Source organism: Vombatus ursinus, unplaced genomic scaffold (genome assembly GCF_900497805.2).
Source record: "Vombatus ursinus unplaced genomic scaffold, bare-nosed wombat genome assembly UNPS02014778.1, whole genome shotgun sequence".
Lineage (NCBI taxonomy): Eukaryota > Metazoa > Chordata > Mammalia > Diprotodontia > Vombatidae > Vombatus > Vombatus ursinus.
The window spans coordinates 45140970-45154144 of record NW_020954556.1 but is presented as its reverse complement, the minus strand read 5'-3'; the positions used below and the strand labels follow the sequence as shown (position 1 = coordinate 45154144).

The following is a 13175-nucleotide window of genomic DNA, read 5'->3' as shown; positions in this document are numbered from 1 at the left end:
TGGGGCAGTGAGTTCATAAGCGTTTATGAAAATAACTAGCATGTGCCAGATGCTTTACTAAGTGCTGGGGATACAAAGAAAGGCAAAAGACAGTTCCTGTTTTTTGATGGCTTCAAGATGACAAAGTAGATACCAATGGGCATACATAGAGGGAACACTCTTGGCCAAGGCAGGTCACAACCCTGGAACTGTGGGACTTTCACGTCCCTTCCTTATCCCCAAGGTCTTCCTTCCGCTCAGCTGGTCTGGCTCACTGGGTACACCTTTCCCAGATTTTTCTTGGGGTCTTCTGGCCAGGTACGAAGGCAGTCTAGGCCTTAGGCCTTAGTTCATTGTTTCTTCTGATTTTTTGTATTCAGTGGAGCTTTTCTAAGATGTGAAATGATGCCTTTACACATGAAAGGGTTTTTCCTTTACATTTGAATGTCTCCTTGGTTATATATTTTTTTTCTCTTTATGACTGTAGGCTTTGCCAAAGTCAAAAGGGGCACATTCGTACCTCTCTTCTCTCCCATAGTATCTAGCACAGGGCTGGACCTGTAGTAACTGGTAGTAGCTGACATTTACGTTTAAGGTTTACAAAGCAGTTTGCATTCATGATGTCATTCGGCCCACAAAAAAAAAATCATTTAAGATAGGTATTATATGTAGTATTGTACTCATTTTACAAAGGAGGAAATTGAGACTCAGAAATGTGAAGTAACTTCCCTATAGGCACATGGTATCTGAGATAGATTTCTAGTGATTCACTTAACAAGCAATTATTAAATGCCTACTATATACCAGGCTATTGTGCCAGGAATTGTTCTAGGTTTGGGGATAAGATGACAAAAACAAAACAGTTCCTGATCTCAAGGAGTTTTATTCTCTAATGGTGGAGACAGTATGCATATGTCTAGGTATATACAACTGATAAGAGCTAAAGTTGGTGGGAGGCAGTAGCAACTAGGAGTGCTCATTGTGTCCTCATACTCTTGAGGTGGCTCTGGCTAAGTCTTGAAGGAATCCAGGGATTCAAGAGGAAATAGGAAGGAGTGTATTCCAGGTGTGCAAGAAGGCTGGATTGTAGAGGATTGGAGTTGGAATAATTTGTAATAAAGCTGGAAAGGTAGTATGGGGCCAGGTTGTGAAGAGCTTTAAGTGCCCTCAAAGAGGAGGTTATATTTGATCTGAGAGGTAGTAGGGAGCCACTGGAGTTGGCTGTAAAGGGAATGACAAGGTCACACTTGTGCTTTAGGATCCAGATCTCTCATGGCTCCCAGTCCAGTACTCCCACTCACTATACCATTCTGTGTCTCAGATACTTCTAGTAGGTCCTTAGTAAAACTTGTTGAATGAATAATGATGTTAGAGAGATTTACAAAATAGATTAAGTACTGTTCTGACTGGTGGTGCCAATTGATACCAGACTCCGTGTTACCTAGGAAAGTCCCAAATGAATACAATGAAACCCTAAGGTATCCGGCTTTGTCTTATGGCAGTTTTCCTTTAAACCATTCACCTCTTTTGGGTTATTGTCTTCTTTTTGGTGAATCTGTAGAGAGCCCGCTTTGGGGCCTCAAGAAAGTGCATGTCAACCATGAAGATGACGACCTGGAAATGGAATGCCATTCTGGCCCTGATCCCTCTCTGCTGGCCACCCGAGGACATGTGGCCTAGAGATGTTCAGGGTTGACTTGCCATCTGTCTACTTGGCATTCTAAATTCAAGAAATTAACCAAAAGTAAAACATGTTCAGAACAATAGCAAGAACCTGAGTTAAGCATGGAAAAGCGAGAGTTAATGGGGCCACATTGGGTAGAATTAAGAGAGAGCAAATGCAGTGAGTCTGGGGATTTGAGTTTTCAGCTTTCTATTTGAAGGAAAGTGGGGTAGGGGATGTTTTGTCATTTAATATTGTACAATGGTATTTCCTGTTATATATCTGAGCTAAATACTGCACATGTTTGTGATTAAATATTATGGGTTTCAGAACATATGTGCTAATAACATGACATAAGATCTGTGTTTTTTTAGGACTTAAGATGGAGAGTTATTTTTGCAGACCTGTAACCATCACTTAGATTTTTGTTCTCAGTTTTGGGTTTTTTTGAGTGTTTGAAGGGAAGTGTTTGGGGTACCAAGAAATAATCTTATAAATTTCTTAATATTGAGTGCCCATTTTCCATTTCTCTGTCTTTATTTCTGTCTCTCTGTCTTTCTGTTTCCTTGTCTATCTGTCTTTCTCCCCATGTATAGACATACAGATTGACACATAAGTGCGTAGAGAGAGAGAGATTTCTGTCATTTTATTTTTAATATTTTTTTCCTTTTATGTTGGAAGGCCCCTGAGTTATGTGTTTTGCTTCCTGAAGCACATGAGGGAATACCAGTCAATGTTATGTCAGCTATTTTAGGTTGTGCAAATACAACTCCAACCTGATTACAATATAGTTATTTGATAGTCTGGAAAAGGAAAGAATCTGTCAATTCCTTATTCACCATTAAGACATTCTTTCACCAGATCGTGCAGCTTTGTTACAGAAGAAAAAGTCACAGACACAGTGGACTAAATTCAGTACGCAAACCTTTCGGCAGATTGCCCACCAAAAAAGTGGGCGTGTCTGGGGTCGAAGTTTTCGGGGTCTGCATGAAACCCGTTGAGGAGAAAGTTAGCATTCCAGTCTAATTGGAAGCTGGTACCAGAAGACTACTGATAGAAGCTTTTTAATATTTCCTCTTGTTTTTGAATATAACTTTGGCATTAACATTCACTGGGTACCTGGCAGAGACACCCCAAGGCCAAAGCTCCTGTTGTGCTGACGGGGAAAGGGAGCTTCGTCATACCGACAGTCCATTTGGGGACCTCAGACACACTCTGAAAGTGCATTAAAGCATATTAGCTGAAAGTGACCTGAATTATGTACAGAGGGAACAGCTAAATAAATATCTGATCTGCTTTAAAAAAAAATCTGCAAGGAAAGGTAGAACTTCATGCCCATTCTTTTGTTTAATGCTTGACAAAAAACAAAACAACAACAAATGGAAACTGTGAAGTATAACAGATGTGGAAACTTAGGGGAGGTGTCATTCTTTTTCAATTCACAAAATATTTTAGAAATAAGTCATTGAATGGAAGCTGTCATTGGAGGAAGGGGGATGTTGCCAGCTTATGTTTATTGGAGAGTTTTATTTGTCTTCTAAAGAATTTTTCAGTATAAATATTGCCATATTAGTTGTGACGAAGAGTCAGGGAATGTGAAGGGCTAGGGTTATGACAAGAGTTTCCTGAGTAAAGATTCTAGCCAGGGTCCCAAATCAGTGCTAAGATACTTTATTGTTCTTGACTGACCTTGGGGAATATTGTCTGAGGCAACAGGTCCAGAGTTTCTCTTTTCCACAGACTGACATCCACGGAGCGTGGCAGGAAGAACAGATAGATGGCTTTCATGGTTTATTAGGGCTTGCCTCTATCAATGAGTTTTTTAAGCAATTTTTTCCCATATTAGTCATGTTGTAAAAAGAAAATACAGACCAAAAGGAAAAAGCCCACAAAAAAATAAAGTGAAAAATAGTATGCTTCGATCCACATTCAGACTCCATCAGTTCTTTCCCTGGAGATGAATAGCGTTTTTCATCAAGAGTCCTTTAGGATTGTCTTGGGTCATTGTTTTACTGAATTGTTCACAGTTCTTCATTGTACAATATTGCCATTACTGTAAACAATGTTCTCCTGGTTCTGTTCATTCCCCAATTGATGGGCATTCCCTCAGTTTCCAATTCTTTGCCACCACAAAAAATTGCTGCTTTAAATATTTTTGTATAAATTGGTCTTTTCCCTTTTTTTAAAAAGATCTTTTTTGGGATACAGATTTGTAGCCCTTTGGGCATAGTTCCAGATTGCTGTCCCGAATGGTTGAATCAGTTCACAAGTCCATCAACAATGCGTTGTTCAATCCGACTTTCCGTGTCCCAATTTAGTTTTTTTTTTTGTTTTGTTTTGGCAAAGATACTGGAATAGTTTGCCATTTCCTTGTCCAGCTCATTTTATGGATGAGGAAACTGAGGCAAACAGGGTTAAGTGACTTGTCCAGGGTCACATTGCTAGTAAGTATCTGAGGCCAGATTTGGACTCAGGAATATGGGTCATTCTGACGCCAGATCTGACATTCTATCCACTTTGCCACCTACCTGCCTTAACAGTGCATTAGTGTTTCAATTTTCCCACATCCCCTCCAACATTTATCATGTTCTTTTTCTGTCATACGCCAGTCTGATAGATGTGAAGTGGTACCTCAGTTTTTCTAATTTGCATTTCTCTAATCAATAGTGATTTAGAGCATCTTTCATATAACTATAGATAACTTTAATTTTTACATCTGAAAACTGCCTATTATGTCCATAGCTAATCCCAAATGCATGCTAACCCGCCCCTGGAAACCTCTAATATTTAAGCATGTACTATCTCAAGAGTGCTACCAACATTCTCCTTTTTGAGCTTTGACTATAGGGGACAGACCTTTTGGCAACTTATCCTCATGTCTGAGTTTTGTCTGGGATTATCTCCACCGTAGTTCCAGATGTTTTCAGAATTATCTAGAGTGATCACTTGAATGGTGAGATGATGATTATTAATAATTAATACTTATTCAGAGGGGCATAATAAATAAGGAGATGACCTTGGAGAAAGGAAGACCTGGTTGTCCTAGCTCAGACATATACTGTAACTCTGGGCACGTTACTTAACCACTCAGTATTCTAGGCAACTCTGTCACTGATTGCAGGAAAGGGGCCACCTTGAACTGGTAGGAGTTTCCTCATTCAGGAGTTCCCTGTATTATTAAACTCTTTAAGTCCAGTCCCTATTTCTGTCCATAATAACTTGGAGACTTACTTCTGACATTGCATATATTATCAGCCAGGGTTGTTCTGTTGGTTATTCTCCTGAACTGCCTTTTCTTTCTCCTTTTTTTTCTTTGTTACAAGGGATGACTTGCTAGGTAGGGATGGAGGGAGGGATAGATTTGGAAATGAAGGTGATGTAAAAAGAGGTGTCAATAAAAATTGAAATCACAAAAAAAAGCAACAGAAAAGACTTCAAGGAAAAAAAGGAAATTGATTTCTGAAAGGTGGATGGAGTTGCATCTAGTTCTTAAGGAGAGATCCAAGAATTTTTGGCTAGTGTAGATTGTAGTTTAGATGGTATAATATGTGAATGTGCATACCAATAAATGTATAGGCTTTGATTTGGATAAAGGTCTATTTCTTTGGTCTAAGGTTTAAATTCAAACCAATTTGGAAGAAAGAAGGGGAAAAAAAGGACCTGTTCCCATCAGATAGAAGCTATTGCTGGAATGAGCTAGATTTGAATTTCTTGATTACTGGTGAGGCATCAAGTCCACATCCAATTGTCCTTCCCTCATTAAGGCCCTTTAGTCTTCTGATAGGCACCCTCCCAAAAAAAAGGTGACTTTTGCCTTCTCTCCTGGGAGTCAGGAGGGGAAAGGGGAAAAGGATCTATGAGATTTTGGCTTGGTTGTTGACTCTCGGCAAACATGACTGTGTGAGGGCCTTTGAGACTGTGATAGAAAGATGAGGTCATTTTACGGATGGAGCTGGGAAAAGGGATGAGAAAGCACTGAAAGGGGGGATGGTGTTAGAAGGAAAGGTAGAGGAAGTGAGTAAAGCAGAAAGGAATGAGGGGAGGCAAGATGAAAAGGACAAGAGAACTCAGTTTTAACTGGCTTAGCAAACCATGCCACTTTGAAAGCTTCCTTTACAACACTGTCAGGCTTGAAACCCAGAATCCTCAAACTGTTCAGTGGAACTGGATTTGAACTAGAGAAGTGTTTAATGTGTGTTCCTTAGTGTAATAGAGACAAATTTGCTTTTTCTTTTTGGATTTTGAATCTTTTTGCATGAAATCCAGTTCAGTTGGGTTTATATTAGTTTGGTGCCCAGAGGGCATATGATTTCACCAATGAGGAGAACATGATGACATATACTTTGTCAAGAAAGGTCAGAGCTCTTACTATTTGGTGACTGTAAAGTAGTGAGACAGGTAGGTATTCACGGATGGTTTCAAGAAATCAATCTCATTTTATACTTCATCACAGAGAAATCGACATAGAGCTCTCAAGAAACAAACATTACGTGTCCAAATTCTAGTCACATCAACAACAACAACAAAAAGAGGTAAATATTGGATAGATCGCAATGCTTTCTAAAGAAACTGAAGCTGAGATTCTCTTTTTCAAAAATAGACCCTACCAAAGTAAATATTTTCATGATCTCTCACTCCTAACAGAGGAGTTATTTTGGCTAAATTCTTTTGAAAGAGGGAGGAATACCGTTGCCTAGTTCCTGCCCATAAGCCTCTCTGACAGCCTCCTAATGAGCCAAATTGCTGTTTGAGCTGGGAGGGAAGAGGACGTTATGGTACCTCCAGCCTAATGGGCGGTGACACTGAAATGCATTCTCCCGGGGAGCTGGTGACCTCAGCAGCTCCTCTGCTGTGCACAGGAATGTGCCAGGGTGCAGGCACAATGTGTACTGAGGCCTCAATGCTTTCCAAAGCTTGAGCAATTGCATTTGTTGAATCTTCATTAACTGAGGGAGGGGTAGAGATTTGTGGGATTTTTTTTTTCAAACTCGTGTGACATCTGAAAGCCTCTCTCTGGCCTCTGGATACTTTGTTTAAAACCCAGTTGCAAAAGTATCCGGTGGTTACAGACATTCTACCTTTGTGGTTTTTCTTTTCTCACCAGAGGATGAGGATCACAGAACCATCGAAGCTGGAAGGGACCTAAAAAGTCATTTCTAGCTCAACGTCATTATTTCTTAGATGAAGAAACCGAGGTCCTTCAAGGAGAACAGGCTTGTTCAGGGCCACACAACGGTGGTCTCCTGGTTTCCACTTTTGTGTTCTTTCCACTACATCTCAATACTGTGGTATGATATGAAAACAAGTATGGTTCTGAGACAAACAATATCTCTAAAGTTAGATGTGGTATTTTTTTTTTGCAAAAATGAAATGCAGATATGCATTGAAAACCAATTATTCCCCCAAGTCCCTGGATTTGAAGACAGATTGGCCAAAATTGTTTGGCATAGTGCATAAAGCACAAAGCCTGGACACAGGAAGACCCTGAATTCAAATGTGACCTCAGACACTTACTAGCTGTGTGACCCTGGGCAAGTCACTCAACCCTGTCTGCCCTCAATTTCCTCATCTGTAAAATGAGCTGGAAAACAAAATGGCAAACCACTTCACTATCTTTGCCAAGAAAATCCCAAATGGGGTCACAAAGAGTCAGACATAACTTAACAGCACTGTTTGGACCTCAGAACTTCAATAAGCTTTTCTTGGCAGAAAAGGAAACAGGGAAAGAGGGAGATTGGTCCCTTTCAAGAGGCTGCTACTGAGTTGCTAAACTTGGAGGCCCCTTTATTCCATCATATTCACCACCACTGCCTTCCTCTGCTGTCTGTTCTTTGGCTTGATAATACAGAGTTCCTTGGAGCTACTTTGAAGGTGGTGAGCCATAGTCCTAAGGTCTTTGACCTACAAAAGGGGTCTACCCTCCTCCCTTATGTTAAAGCACCAGCAGTAGGGGCACAAAGCATAGGCTCCTTTCATGCATGTGTGGGTTATTGGGGACCCATCTGCTGTAACATAAAGGAGGAGGCCAGACCCTTTTTGTGTTCAATCTCTGAATGACTGCTTAGCCTTAGAGAAGTATCTCTCTGCAAAGTCCATCAGCTCACTCTTCCTCCTATTACACCCAAGGCTTCAGACGACCTCTAGAAGTAGGTAGCAAGGGATCCCTGAGAGTCTCCATCCCCAAACAATTTGTACCTAGTCTAGCAGTTCAGTCCCTGATTTCTGTTTATAGATAGGTGATCCCAGGACCAAGGCTCACCACCTTCAGAGTGGCTCCAGGGAGCTTGAGGGTCTAATCTGGGAGTTGTAGATCTTCTAGATCTTTAATAATTCATAGATAATAGAGCTATATCTGAGATGTCAGTGGGTTATTTCTCACTCTCCATATCACAGACTCACCTGTTCTAGTTGCGTATTTTCTCGGTGTCTTTTATGATACTTCTTGCACAGAAATCATAATTGGTAATGAGCTGGAGTCCACTTATGCCCACCATGAATTTTCTCTGCTGCCCTTTGGATCACCTGCTGTTTATAAGGTCTATGTATTCCATGGTTCGCAGTCATAAAACATTACTGGAAGAATATTAATGTTTTTAAAAATTGACTTTAGTTTCTTGGAGCAGCTTCAGCTCAATTCGACAAGCATTTTTAAAGTACTTATTTACAAAGTGCACAATGTAAAGATTAAAATTAAACAGGCCCTGCCCTCAAAGAGTTTACATTCCACTAGGGGAGAGGGAGATACACTATTTCTTTCAAACGCTCAAATCTGTATGATCACATGGATGTGAATGTTCCCTCCATGGACTCAGATTTAAATCCATCCATGCCTGTTGATCCTGTACAGCTCTATTTTCTGTCTTCTCATAAATTCATCAAAGGGATCCCTAATATATTGTGGGCCTTCTTCACTTTTGACACCTTGAACACTTCAATGGAGTCCACAGGCTATCAACTAGTAGAAACTTGTTCTCTCCACATTACTTTTTTATATTTATTATATTTATATTTTTTTATATTTCTTTATTGAATCTTTTTTTCTCTGGTTCTTCTTCCTATTAATTGTTGATATGTTACAGTCTGCTCATAGCCACTATGTACCTTTTCATTGCCTTCTAAGTGATGCTTAAACATGGTATCAAATTCTTTGGAGAATATAGTGTTCCATGATTCATGGTCATACAATACCAGCAGAATATTGGTATTTAAAAGGTAGGCCTTTGTTTCAAGAAATTTGGGGTCATTAAAGGAAGTCTGCAGTTTCCCAGAAGCAATTCTGCCCACTTTCCTCCTCCTGTTTAATACTGGACCCAACTCATTGTCCATTTACACTGACTGTCTAAAATACTCATGTTGCTGGCTGAGTTCTGTTGGTTGTTTGACTGTTCATGTGTCATAACGTAGACAAAAGGCATCGTCCACTTGGTTTTTCCTTTGTGGATAACAGGGCCAAACTCTTGAATTACAGATCTTGTCAAGGAGATTCTACACTGTTCTAGAGCTTGATGCGACCAGTATAATGAAATCTGCAAATGTGAGCAAGTGGAGAAGCTCACTATCTGTGGAGAATCTCTCTTCAACTTCATCTCTTTCTCAGATCTTCTCCACAACAGTGGTGAATGTTACTGGTGAGCACATGGCTCCGTGTTTTATGCTTTGCTTGATATTAAAGATCAGAAGGTTGTTCTGTATTGTTACATCTTTTAGGGAACCATTAATAATTTTGATAAATGCATAGGAGGCACCTTGTTAGAAGAGAGCCTTTCAGAAAGTACTGGCTCTGCTGAATAAACATTTTTTTTATAGTTAACAAACATTAAGTACAATAAGCTTTTCAGTAGTCAACGAGCAGTAGGCACAACATCATTGATAGGTAAGTAAAGGATAATTTGTGGACAAATAAAACGTAAATGATTGGAGAGAAGAATCAACCTTCATTGGGGAGGTGCTATCTGAACTCAGCCATGAAAGATAAAGAATCTGAAAGATGGAGATGAAGGAAGAGCACATTCTAGGGATTAGGAATCATGTTCAAATGCACAGGGGAGTAAGTTGAAATGCTAAGATCAAGGAACGGCTAGTGGTCCAGTTGACTGGAACCTAGGTAATGTGATGCGGAATAATGTGAAATAAGTGTAGGAAGGTAGGTTGGAACCAAACACTGGGCTGAGGGGTTTGTCTTCTGTCCTAGAGATAATAGAGATCCCTGGAAGGTTTTTGAGCAGAAGAGTGTCAGAGTGAGATTTGTACCTTAGGAAGATTGTTGTGGCATCTGTAGGAGCATGAACACCAAAGATGAGAATTGATGAGGACCTGAACTGTAATAGTAATAATGATAGCTAACACTTTAAGGTTTGTAAATCACTTTACAAATATTATCTCATGTGATTCTCACAACAAACCTGGGGAGTAGGTGCTATGATTATCTCCATTTTCCTGATGAGGAAGCTGAGGCTCAGACAGAGGTTAAGTGACTTGCCCAGGGTCACACAGCTAGTCAGTGTCTGCGGGTGGATTTGAACTCAGAAGGTACTGACTCCACATCCAGCATTCTAGCTGCCTCTGTGGTGATAGATGTGAACACTCTTTGGTACAGACCCTCTCCTGCCTCTGAAATACTCGAAAGTTTGAGATTTAATTTGTCTGCCTCAGTTTCCTCAACTGTAAAATGGAGGTGATATTAGCACCTACCTCTTAGGGTTGTTGTGAGGATCAAATGAGATAATATTTATAAAGTGCTTGGTACACAGTAAGCGCTTAATAAATGTGTTTCCTTTTTTAAAAAAATTGAAAAATGAAAACACTGCACAATTGTACAAATGTAATCTAGTCCATCCAGATTTCTTCTTTTAGTTAAATTGGGGTTCAGTACATTGTTCATATGCAGTTCCTGTCCAAGATAGATATGCTGATGGACTCATTTCATGAATTATCCGGAGAGGCAGTATTGCTTAGCAGATAGACCGCTGGACTTGGTTTCAGGAAGAGCTGTGTTTGACTCTCATCTAAGACACTTAGTAGCTATGATACATTGGGTTAGTAAACTAACTTTTCTCAGTCTCAGTTTCTAAATCTGTAAATGATAATATCAATGAAAACAAAGGGGTGTTATGAAGATCAAATGAAACAGTGTTATGTTAAGCATTTTGCAAGCCTTGAAACACCATGTCAATATGAACTACTCTTGTTATCGTTGTCCATCCAACTATATTTCATAGTCTGGGTGATATGCCTTCTTCATCTGCTTGGTTTTCCCATGTGGATTACTACTAACCCAGTCTTCTTTGAGTGGCAACCTGGACACTCTGGGGTGTTCTTAGACCAATCTACGAAGATATCTACAACAAATTCTTTTTCACCATCAAGAGCAACAGAGTCACCATATTTGGATTTTGGATATCACAGTCCCTGATGATGTAGAGGAAGTGGGAATGACATTGGAAATAACAAAGATGGCAAACAGCTGTACTATGTCAGGTATAGACAGGGAAGGCCCATTCTTGGTGCAACATGATTTTGAAGGCCTTGAGAGATCATTTCTCATTATATCTGAAGGAGGGTAAGATACCAAAGATATAGGGGGAAAAATCTCAGAATCTATGTTATTAAAAAAAAAAAAAGGTGACTAAGAGTCATGATGCCTTCCTAGTCACTTAAAAATATCAGTGCTGTTAATGATTCTTCCTCATTCTTTTGGAACTTTTTCTCTAAGATATTTTGAAACTTGTTTTGAATGCCTTTGAAATTGTGCCTCCAACACATTTTTTTGGTCTTTATTTGGTCAGGTCCTAGCCATCATTCCCAACTTAATTTTCTTGAGTGTTATTTCACCTCCCTCCTATATAACACCACAGGTGCTGAGGGGGGTAAAGACCAAATGTGGTGGTATTTTGACCATAGCCAAAAATGATGAAAAATGGTCACTGTGCCATCCATGACCAATCTATTTCATTTCACATTTTTGTTACCCTCCTTCCAGTTTCATCTTCAAATACTCTGGGGATAATCTTGTTTAGCTGGGTCTCATGCCATGTTATCTCCAGGCTTATTTTCCCTCTTCACTACCTTTTGCTGTTTTATGAGACAATTATTGTTCATGTAGTCTGCCATCTTCCTTTGCTATGTTTTGCAAATGAGATTGTACTTTAAATTGATGTTATCCTTGGCTGCCACATCTCTCTGCTTGGCAGAAAAATCAAATATTTGCTGACTGAGCCATTTTGGGGCCCTTTTTTGAGGGGGGGGTCTTCTTTGTGGCATTGTTTTACATTGATTAGACTTCCCTTAGAAATGATAACTACTTCTATCCTTTTCCCATTTTCAGAGTAAACTTGCTTAAATAAGTTAGATTGGAGTTACAATTGCTTATATTGTCTCCTCCAATTTCTTCTAATTTGATATTCTAACCATTTGATGATTTTACTGCACACAGAGAACTTATTCTGAAAATATCCTTAGTCATTTCCTGTTTTTGTTAAGATATAGTCAATTTAATTTTTTTTTTGTTGAGTTCTTGTTATTTTCTGACTCTCATCTTGAGGAAAACGTCCATGATATGCAAGCATGTGATTTCTGTAAAATCTAGAAACCCTTTGCTTTTTCCCTAATCCTGGGAAATATAGGATATTTTTTTCACCATTCTGCCATGCCCAACTTATCTAGTATTAAATTCCCCAAGTATTAAGGTTATTCCTCATATGTTGACTTGGTTTGAAGCGTCTTGTCAAATTTTTTGTCCAATATCTCTCCTTTTCTGCAACAGATATTAGTACAAAGCTATAACTCTCTTCTGGTGAGCCCCTTGCCTACTCTCATCTTGAACATTACAAAATGAGATGGTCAAGTGTCTCATGAAATAATATTTCTTGTTCACCCTGAACACACAATGAAACCAACCCAGAGTGCATTTTTGGTGACTACAAGAAGAAATAGTGAGCCATCCTTCTATTGCTCTCTAACTTCTTTATTTCATCAGCTTTGTTTATAATGAAAATGTCTGTATGGCTGTTGTTTAGTTTCTCCAATAATATTTTGACTCATTGGTCAATGGACAATGCCGGTTAAAATCCCATCTACTATAGGAAGCCTTTTTTAACCTCTCTTAATTCTAATTTCTTCCCTCTTTTAATTATTTCCTTTTTTATCTTGTATATAGCTTGCTTGTATATATTTGTTTGCTTGTTGTCTCCCCCATTAGATTGTAAGTTCCTTGAGGGCAGGAACTGTCTTCTGCCACTTATTCCTGGTTCTTAGTGGCACATAGCAAGTGCTTAATACATGTTTATTGACTGACTGACAGAGATCTTGCATTGAGTACCAACAGTTAACTTAGTATTTTAGGTGCTATAAAAGGATCACACAGTACTGGGGACCATTTTAATATTTTGATCTAATTCATGGATCACCATATCCAAATAATTCATCATTTGAGAACCAAATTGCTGGTGAAGACCTTGTCTCCTTAGTCAGGCTCTTCTTTGAATGGCAGGCATAGTCAATCCTTGGGGTCATACTTGGAGCCATTTTAATTTGT

At 39.3% G+C, this 13175-nt stretch overlaps 1 protein-coding gene across 2 annotated transcripts in view; it reads left to right on the top strand.

Moving 5' to 3' along the window:
- Positions 1-13175, top strand: part of STON1 (stonin 1) — a 62448-nt gene that overhangs the window by 28225 nt on the left and 21048 nt on the right. The window lies entirely within an intron of this gene.